Below are 11237 nucleotides of genomic sequence, written 5' to 3'. Positions count from 1 at the left end.
CACAAAGGTGTCAGTATTCACCTCATAAACTTACAAAACCTTTGAATAGACTTATTAAGAAGGGATATAATTACGATACTGTTGTCAAGTCATTAAAGATTGCATATTTTGGCGTTAATATTGAGTCACTGATAAGGTCTTTGCATCGGAACTAAACACATTTATTCTAAAAACAGTTGTTGGCATGACACGGGTTATGTTCTTCTCATATATGTTATGATGGTATGATACTAAACCCCTAACGGGAAGGATTGTGCCTGATGTTCATATGATGAAATCATAATCTTTCAGTCAGTTTAATTGAAGTCTGGAGCTGGCATGTCAGTTAACTGCTAGTACCCAGTAAACACATGACGTCCTTGCGACGTTATGTATTGGTCGCTGGAAGGTCATGGCTGACGTTACGTTAGTACGACGTTGTTGCAACGTTGTGAGAATGTAATTTTACGTCACGTCAGATAAGACGTAGAACCGACGTCAGGACAACGTAATTATTGTTTTTAATAACGTTTATATTACGTTGTTGCAATGTCATATTGCGACGCATCTGTCACGTATATGTGACGTTATAGCAACGTCGTCATATTTTTGGTCGATAAAGTGTTAAGTTGATTTTTACGCTATTATAAAAGAGGAACCATGTTTTTGTCATCAATAAAACATCGTAATAATAAAAAAAAAATAATTGCAATATGTACTGAACATCGATCAAATAAATCACGTAATTAAAACATTGTAGCAACGTAATTGTCGACATCCCTAAAATTTACAATAGCACAAGTTCTTCTTTTTTTATGTACTAGATTTAATTTGTCTTGTTTGTATTGGTAGAACTGATGAACAATATTTGATATGAGGCAGGCATTACCTGTGAAAGGGGACGAAGTCTGTTCGATTAATTCATGTTAAAAAAAGATACGGAAATACCGTAACGTTTCCGATTTTGGTTCCGTTGTTATGGCTTTTAGTTGTGACGCTATTTAAGTGATGACGTCATATTCAAAATAAACGCCATTCACCAAGCCACTGCACTAAGATCCAACGTAAGTACATTTATCTGTATTTTTTAACTGTTGTTTTTTTCTTCTTACTTTTTATAAAGTTTCTATTATAAAGTAACAGAATGATGTTCCCGTAAAGTTTTGACGTCATAAAACAAAACATCTGACGCCACAATGGAAAAGTGATTGTCAAAAGTTAGAGAGGCCGGTATACATGTCAAAATACAGGATTTGGTGTTTCAAGCATGATTTTTGTGCTCCAAGCATTATCACTACCAGCGACGTCACAATGTGCAAAATGATGTGAGAGGTGAAATTATCTGACAGCAACGTCACAATCGTGACAATGCGGGTTTTCTTCGTATATATGTCGGAAAATATCAGCCGCTTATCAAAAAGGTTCACATTGTGCCTCGGGGCTGATACTTTTACGATATCAGCATGTAGAAAACCCGATAATTTATCGCACCACTATTCTGGTTTTACAACACGTGCATGATGTAATACATAAAACCATTTTAGAAGAGAGACATGATCGATATGAAATTAAATTTTGTTGTACTCTTGCTTTATAAATTATTTTTACAAAAAACTTTTGCTAATTTCGTCTGCAGAAACCTTAGACACGTGTAGCTAATTTGATTCTAATTGAGGTCAGGATAGCGAGCTATCAGTGGTATGTATTTGCCATGTCATGTTAACTTTATACACAGACACAGTGATGGCATACCTTGAAAATAACTCAAGTGTATTTACAATATAAAGTCTTGTGCATTGAACTCATAAACTAAAGAACTGATAAAAATTTAGTATGAATAAATACAAAAGATTTTTTACAAAAATCAACTTTGTAGTTTTTAATTTCTGTGTCTTTGGTCTCTTGCGGAGAGTTGTCTCATTGGCATTCATACCACATCTTCTTTTTTATATTTATATTTCTGTTTTTAAATTAAGGTTATGTTTTTTTTAATTACATATTTTAATTTTTATCATTATTTGAAAAATCCGGATAATTTTAAACATTTTTGACATTTTACTATGTTTTACAATTTGTATTTGTTAAATAGGTATATATTTGTATATATATATAGTGTCTCATAAGCCTATGTAGGCTGGGTAAATGTCTTATCTTAGTACTATTGTGCAATGTATATTATATAATATTATCTGTATGTATAACATCAGTAGACGAGTATGTGACACTTTAATAAAATAAATTATTATCTATAATTATTTATTTTTGCAAGGGACAATATAATTTACCAAAACATCATACCACTACTCCTTTAATTATTATTATTATATGTATATAATGACTGAATAAATAGTCAACGATTAATCTGTATTATATAATATATGTTCCAGACCGTATCTATGAGTTTTTGGACCGTATGCTTACTTTTTCAAAATACTCATACGGTAGAACTAATATAAATGTAATTGAAATAAAAACTTTATATTTTAACTATTTAAAAAATTCGCGCTAAATAAATCTGTCAATTTCTTGTATGTCTTTTAAAACATGTCGACCAGGATATACATTAATTGAGTTATTATATGATCACTGAAGTTGAAGATATCTGAAGAAAACATAATGTGGGAGGACACTATTTAGCAATTTTAGAAACAAAAATGTAAATGCAAGGGAACATGCATGAACCGCACACATTTCAACGCAAAAAAAATATGTCCATCTAATTGTAATAATAACAATTTGTAATACTAAAAATAAAGATTGTGATAATGGTTGTCTAGGCCAACATTAAAAATATCTTTGTTTCCCCTCTCCCGACTGAGGTTGTTAGGGTATGGGTAGGTAGGTAGGCAAATTATTTTATTTTATTCCTTGATATGGTTTTCTATATTGAATTTGTACAAAATTCAACAGGTAAGGCTCAAGTCAAGAAAAGTGGGGTATTCCCTATATTCTAATTCAGTGTACACCACAGTTTTCTGGTGTTAAAAAAAACAGTACACAGGGACCTTCTTTTTTTTTCCTATTCATTTAATGTAATGAAATCTACAAAAGCACACATTCTACTTGTGATAACAATGCTTAATGATAGCAAGTGTTTTTTTAGTTAAAAAAACAAGCTTATTTCAAGTCTAATTTGATGCATAACTCACAACAAAACAATTCCTTTGTTCACCAATTCATACCTTGATCATCAATTATGAGATGACAAAAAGATACGTTAATCACTTGGGAATTAAAATTCAATGAATAAAAATTTTCAATAGAAGTGAACATAATTCAGTTATGTTCAGTTACACCTGGATCATGCAGCTTGGTCAATTGATTCCAAAACAAAGATTTGCATGTTTTTTTCTAGTTCTAGAAGAAACAAGGCTTCACTTTATATTCATGTTTTGTATTTCCTAAAATACTTTTAATAAGTATTTACGAATTCTACTGATGCAGTTATAACGTTAAAACGTGTCCTTTTGTAATTTTCATGCCATAACGGAGCTACCATTTGATTTTTATGGGGGGGCTAGGATGAAAAATTTTGTCCTGCTTTTTTTTTTAGTTGTAATCCCTGTCCTGCCTTTTTATTTTTTACTCTATTTGGTCCTGCCTTTTTTTTTTACTAGTTTATCCTGACTTTTTTTACACAAATTGTCATCCTGCCTTTTTTTTTTTTACCAAGTTGCTCATCCTGCCTTTTTTTTTTACTCAAAACTCCTGTCCTGCCTATTTTTTTCAAATTTCATCCTGGCCCCCCCCCCCCATAAAAATCAAATGGTAGCTCCCTAAATTGAAAAAGGAAATCCCATTTAAACTGGGTTTTTTTTACACCAGAAAACAGGGACGTTCCCTGAAAGCAGGGAATACATGTATCCCACATTTCCTGACTTGTGCCCAACCTGTTCAAAGACAAAGTAGATAGATTTTAAAGCACGAGTCAGACCATTTCTACTCAAAGTATTTAAGATTTTATCCTTTAAACAGGAGCAGAGGTTAGACACAAAGCAAATCAAGATGCAATCAGCAGGTTGAAAGATGCTTCAGTTTTTATTTTCAAAAAAAGATCACCCTTGCACACAAACAAATCGTGTGGAAAGCATTTGGAATAGGATCCCAGTTAGGGCAACCAGTCCGGTACCCACGAATGTAGTTCTTAAAAAAAATATATAACTTTTGTTATAAATTGTGTAGTGTTATTATTTCACTAGTTCTGTAACTGAATGTAGATTTATTTAAAAGGGTAGGCTTTCTAGTTTGAATTTCTGTAAAAATTTTGATTGATTTAAATGTAATCTGGCGTCAGTACATAGAGTAAATTGCCTAAATTCTAGCCTTTATTCTTTCCCGGAAGTAGACAGACTGACCCTGTTGTCAATAAAAACAAAATTGTGCAACGGAATGCCGGTCATGAGGCACTGAGAATGCACTTAGACACTTCTAAATGAATGCCTAACATGAACCAGAAGTCCCAAGGTGGCTATCAAAATTATTTATTGAACAGGACCCTATGTATTTACAATGATTTTCAATGTGTTCCAATGGGGCAATTAATTGGGTCCCCGTTCCTGTCAGAGAGCATGTTTTGAACATTTCAATCTGCAATTGTAAGCTCATTTTTGAAGTTTCATGGATGAAATTTGGCTACAGGCTTCAAAATTCAATAAGGAAAATAATGGTGTAATTATTTTTAAAATTTGAATTAAACTTTTTAAATTAAATTGAAATTTAAATTTATGAAATTTAAAAAAGTTTTTTCTTCAATTTAAAGTTTAAAAGGGGGTCACAGAAAGGTCATAGTTGTCTGTAGTATGTATTCCTACACTTGTAAGTTAAAATGGAGGGATTTTTGAAAAATATCAGCAAATAGTATTAGAAAAAGACACAGGGAAAGAAATAATAAATGTGTTATATGGCATCAGGGGACAGTGCCAGATGGTAAATATGGGCTTATTTCTTTCTAATATCTTAATTCTGGGACCTGGAAACAGAAAAGAATCCCATAGTTTCAGTTTTAGGTTTTTAATAAGTTTTTGATAGATTGTGGATATTAAATAAATCATTTAGGTGCCACGGTTCAGTTATGAAAGTTGTGTGCGAATCCAGCTCACATTTATTTAGAGCCGCATCACACACATAGCCACATATTATTGTGTAAACTCAGAAACACTTGCCAGGGGCTCTCTAATTTTACATTTTTTTGAAGATATTTAAGGGGTAGGGCTATAATATAGCTTATAAAAGCAATTTAAACTGAATGTACAACAATTTTAGACTCCCTTTTAAAGATTTTGATGGTCCTTAAAAGGACCTTTAATTTTATCTGTATCTATGTATGACAGCAGTAGATGAATGGAGCTATATATATCTTCCTTGGTTTTGGAACTTTTGCAGATCAGCTTCTGGTTAAGGAAACACTAAGTGCTCTTTTAATAGTTTCACTGATTGAATTTCATTTTCATTAATGCTTCTTTCCCAAGTTGCATTTTTAAAAGTTCCTGCATTATTAACTTGTCTTTGTTATCTATATTCAGGTTGGTGAACTTGGACTAAAGTACATGGATCTCAGCCACCAAAAGTTTCAATGTCCAAGAAAACACACATATAAACTAGTTGGACATTTAGAGCAGTCAAAAGTACAACAACGCACAGTAGCATTAAGCGGTCAGGAAGATCAAGGATTTCCCTCCACATCTGTTAAACTATAGGAGGTGCTGTTTGACTGGTTTTAGCTACAAGTGAGAACTTCTCTGCATCTAGCCTCTTATATTGTATTTTAAATGAACTTAGCAGACTATTTGAAGACTTTGTCTCATATTTTATACCATTGTTATGGGGTATGCTTGTTTTGCATATGTAATTCTTTAAAACAGAAGATTTTTTAATTTTAATTGAAAAAAATAATATTTTTAATTTATTTTTAAACAAATTTTGGTTTCAACTAGATTTCCATACAAAGAATGAATTTATCTACCTTATGCAATTTACAGAATGTAAATATCTCTTGAAATAAAAAAGTTGTGCTGATTTTTAGCATATTTTCTTCATGAATTTAAGATTTTCTCCGATCAATTTTCTGGTATTTGAGATGTTATAGATAAGGATCTATAATTCTGTAACTGTTTGATCAATTTTTTTGAAACTTTGCACAATAACTACTGAGATGTATATCTTTATTTTAAAAGTTCAGTTTTAGGTCTGGGGGAAAAAATAAAGTCTGACAGGAATAGGATCCCAGTTAGGGCAACCAGTCCGGTACCCACGAATGTAGTTCTTAAAAAAAATATATAACTTTTGTTATAAATTGTGTAGTGTTATTATTTCACTAGTTCTGTAACTGAATGTAGATTTATTTAAAAGGGTAGGCTTTCTAGTTTGAATTTCTGTAAAAATTTTGATTGATTTAAATGTAATCTGGCGTCAGTACATAGAGTAAATTGCCTAAATTCTAGCCTTTATTCTTTCCCGGAAGTAGACAGACTGACCCTGTTGTCAATAAAAACAAAATTGTGCAACGGAATGCCGGTCATGAGGCACTGAGAATGCACTTAGACACTTCTAAATGAATGCCTAACATGAACCAGAAGTCCCAAGGTGGCTATCAAAATTATTTATTGAACAGGACCCTATGTATTTACAATGATTTTCAATGTGTTCCAATGGGGCAATTAATTGGGTCCCCGTTCCTGTCAGAGAGCATGTTTTGAACATTTCAATCTGCAATTGTAAGCTCATTTTTGAAGTTTCATGGATGAAATTTGGCTACAGGCTTCAAAATTCAATAAGGAAAATAATGATGTAATTATTTTTAAAATTTGAATTAAACTTTTTAAATTAAATTGAAATTTAAATTTATGAAATTTAAAAAAGTTTTTTCTTCAATTTAAAGTTTAAAAGGGGGTCACAGAAAGGTCATAGTTGTCTGTAGTATGTATTCCTACACTTGTAAGTTAAAATGGAGGGATTTTTGAAAAATATCAGCAAATAGTATTAGAAAAAGACACAGGGAAAGAAATAATAAATGTGTTATATGGCATCAGGGGACAGTGCCAGATGGTAAATATGGGCTTATTTCTTTCTAATATCTTAATTCTGGGACCTGGAAACAGAAAAGAATCCCATAGTTTCAGTTTTAGGTTTTTAATAAGTTTTTGATAGATTGTGGATATTAAATAAATCATTTAGGTGCCACGGTTCAGTTATGAAAGTTGTGTGCGAATCCAGCTCACATTTATTTAGAGCCGCATCACACACATAGCCACATATTATTGTGTAAACTCAGAAACACTTGCCAGGGGCTCTCTAATTTTACATTTTTTTGAAGATATTTAAGGGGTAGGGCTATAATATAGCTTATAAAAGCAATTTAAACTGAATGTACAACAATTTTAGACTCCCTTTTAAAGATTTTGATGGTCCTTAAAAGGACCTTTAATTTTATCTGTATCTATGTATGACAGCAGTAGATGAATGGAGCTATATATATCTTCCTTGGTTTTGGAACTTTTGCAGATCAGCTTCTGGTTAAGGAAACACTAAGTGCTCTTTTAATAGTTTCACTGATTGAATTTCATTTTCATTAATGCTTCTTTCCCAAGTTGCATTTTTAAAAGTTCCTGCATTATTAACTTGTCTTTGTTATCTATATTCAGGTTGGTGAACTTGGACTAAAGTACATGGATCTCAGCCACCAAAAGTTTCAATGTCCAAGAAAACACACATATAAACTAGTTGGACATTTAGAGCAGTCAAAAGTACAACAACGCACAGTAGCATTAAGCGGTCAGGAAGATCAAGGATTTCCCTCCACATCTGTTAAACTATAGGAGGTGCTGTTTGACTGGTTTTAGCTACAAGTGAGAACTTCTCTGCATCTAGCCTCTTATATTGTATTTTAAATGAACTTAGCAGACTATTTGAAGACTTTGTCTCATATTTTATACCATTGTTATGGGGTATGCTTGTTTTGCATATGTAATTCTTTAAAACAGAAGATTTTTTAATTTTAATTGAAAAAAATAATATTTTTAATTTATTTTTAAACAAATTTTGGTTTCAACTAGATTTCCATACAAAGAATGAATTTATCTACCTTATGCAATTTACAGAATGTAAATATCTCTTGAAATAAAAAAGTTGTGCTGATTTTTAGCATATTTTCTTCATGAATTTAAGATTTTCTCCGATCAATTTTCTGGTATTTGAGATGTTATAGATAAGGATCTATAATTCTGTAACTGTTTGATCAATTTTTTTGAAACTTTGCACAATAACTACTGAGATGTATATCTTTATTTTAAAAGTTCAGTTTTAGGTCTGGGGGAAAAAATAAAGTCTGACAGGAATAGGATCCCAGTTAGGGCAACCAGTCCGGTACCCACGAATGTAGTTCTTAAAAAAAATATATAACTTTTGTTATAAATTGTGTAGTGTTATTATTTCACTAGTTCTGTAACTGAATGTAGATTTATTTAAAAGGGTAGGCTTTCTAGTTTGAATTTCTGTAAAAATTTTGATTGATTTAAATGTAATCTGGCGTCAGTACATAGAGTAAATTGCCTAAATTCTAGCCTTTATTCTTTCCCGGAAGTAGACAGACTGACCCTGTTGTCAATAAAAACAAAATTGTGCAACGGAATGCCGGTCATGAGGCACTGAGAATGCACTTAGACACTTCTAAATGAATGCCTAACATGAACCAGAAGTCCCAAGGTGGCTATCAAAATTATTTATTGAACAGGACCCTATGTATTTACAATGATTTTCAATGTGTTCCAATGGGGCAATTAATTGGGTCCCCGTTCCTGTCAGAGAGCATGTTTTGAACATTTCAATCTGCAATTGTAAGCTCATTTTTGAAGTTTCATGGATGAAATTTGGCTACAGGCTTCAAAATTCAATAAGGAAAATAATGGTGTAATTATTTTTAAAATTTGAATTAAACTTTTTAAATTAAATTGAAATTTAAATTTATGAAATTTAAAAAAGTTTTTTCTTCAATTTAAAGTTTAAAAGGGGGTCACAGAAAGGTCATAGTTGTCTGTAGTATGTATTCCTACACTTGTAAGTTAAAATGGAGGGATTTTTGAAAAATATCAGCAAATAGTATTAGAAAAAGACACAGGGAAAGAAATAATAAATGTGTTATATGGCATCAGGGGACAGTGCCAGATGGTAAATATGGGCTTATTTCTTTCTAATATCTTAATTCTGGGACCTGGAAACAGAAAAGAATCCCATAGTTTCAGTTTTAGGTTTTTAATAAGTTTTTGATAGATTGTGGATATTAAATAAATCATTTAGGTGCCACGGTTCAGTTATGAAAGTTGTGTGCGAATCCAGCTCACATTTATTTAGAGCCGCATCACACACATAGCCACATATTATTGTGTAAACTCAGAAACACTTGCCAGGGGCTCTCTAATTTTACATTTTTTTGAAGATATTTAAGGGGTAGGGCTATAATATAGCTTATAAAAGCAATTTAAACTGAATGTACAACAATTTTAGACTCCCTTTTAAAGATTTTGATGGTCCTTAAAAGGACCTTTAATTTTATCTGTATCTATGTATGACAGCAGTAGATGAATGGAGCTATATATATCTTCCTTGGTTTTGGAACTTTTGCAGATCAGCTTCTGGTTAAGGAAACACTAAGTGCTCTTTTAATAGTTTCACTGATTGAATTTCATTTTCATTAATGCTTCTTTTCCAAGTTGCATTTTTAAAAGTTCCTGCATTATTAACTTGTCTTTGTTATCTATATTCAGGTTGGTGAACTTGGACTAAAGTACATGGATCTCAGCCACCAAAAGTTTCAATGTCCAAGAAAACACACATATAAACTAGTTGGACATTTAGAGCAGTCAAAAGTACAACAACGCACAGTAGCATTAAGCGGTCAGGAAGATCAAGGATTTCCCTCCACATCTGTTAAACTATAGGAGGTGCTGTTTGACTGGTTTTAGCTACAAGTGAGAACTTCTCTGCATCTAGCCTCTTATATTGTATTTTAAATGAACTTAGCAGACTATTTGAAGACTTTGTCTCATATTTTATACCATTGTTATGGGGTATGCTTGTTTTGCATATGTAATTCTTTAAAACAGAAGATTTTTTAATTTTAATTGAAAAAAATAATATTTTTAATTTATTTTTAAACAAATTTTGGTTTCAACTAGATTTCCATACAAAGAATGAATTTATCTACCTTATGCAATTTACAGAATGTAAATATCTCTTGAAATAAAAAGGTTGTGCTGATTTTTAGCATATTTTCTTCATGAATTTAAGATTTTCTCCGATCAATTTTCTGGTATTTGAGATGTTATAGATAAGGATCTATAATTCTGTAACTGTTTGATCAATTTTTTTGAAACTTTGCACAATAACTACTGAGATGTATATCTTTATTTTAAAAGTTCAGTTTTAGGTCTGGGGGAAAAAATAAAGTCTGACAGGAATAGGATCCCAGTTAGGGCAACCAGTCCGGTACCCACGAATGTAGTTCTTAAAAAAAATATATAACTTTTGTTATAAATTGTGTAGTGTTATTATTTCACTAGTTCTGTAACTGAATGTAGATTTATTTAAAAGGGTAGGCTTTCTAGTTTGAATTTCTGTAAAAATTTTGATTGATTTAAATGTAATCTGGCGTCAGTACATAGAGTAAATTGCCTAAATTCTAGCCTTTATTCTTTCCCGGAAGTAGACAGACTGACCCTGTTGTCAATAAAAACAAAATTGTGCAACGGAATGCCGGTCATGAGGCACTGAGAATGCACTTAGACACTTCTAAATGAATGCCTAACATGAACCAGAAGTCCCAAGGTGGCTATCAAAATTATTTATTGAACAGGACCCTATGTATTTACAATGATTTTCAATGTGTTCCAATGGGGCAATTAATTGGGTCCCCGTTCCTGTCAGAGAGCATGTTTTGAACATTTCAATCTGCAATTGTAAGCTCATTTTTGAAGTTTCATGGATGAAATTTGGCTACAGGCTTCAAAATTCAATAAGGAAAATAATGGTGTAATTATTTTTAAAATTTGAATTAAACTTTTTAAATTAAATTGAAATTTAAATTTATGAAATTTAAAAAAGTTTTTTCTTCAATTTAAAGTTTAAAAGGGGGTCACAGAAAGGTCATAGTTGTCTGTAGTATGTATTCCTACACTTGTAAGTTAAAATGGAGGGATTTTTGAAAAATATCAGCAAATAGTATTAGAAAAAGACACAGGGAAAGAAATAATAAATGTGTTATATGG

At 31.7% G+C, this 11237-nt stretch overlaps 1 long non-coding RNA gene across 1 annotated transcript in view; it reads left to right on the top strand.

Moving 5' to 3' along the window:
• Window positions 1-904: 904 nt before the first annotated feature.
• Window positions 905-11237, top strand: part of LOC143080990 (uncharacterized) — a 79812-nt gene continuing 69479 nt past the window's right edge. Inside the window, exon 1 of the long non-coding RNA XR_012979835.1 lies at window positions 905-1043. This is a non-coding gene — a long non-coding RNA (uncharacterized LOC143080990). The remainder of the gene's footprint in view (window positions 1044-11237) is intronic.

The sequence above is a fragment of the Mytilus galloprovincialis genome, chromosome 6 (genome assembly GCF_965363235.1).
Source record: "Mytilus galloprovincialis chromosome 6, xbMytGall1.hap1.1, whole genome shotgun sequence".
Classification (NCBI taxonomy): Eukaryota; Metazoa; Mollusca; class Bivalvia; order Mytilida; family Mytilidae; genus Mytilus; species Mytilus galloprovincialis.
This window is presented reverse-complemented; position numbering and strand designations above follow the sequence as displayed.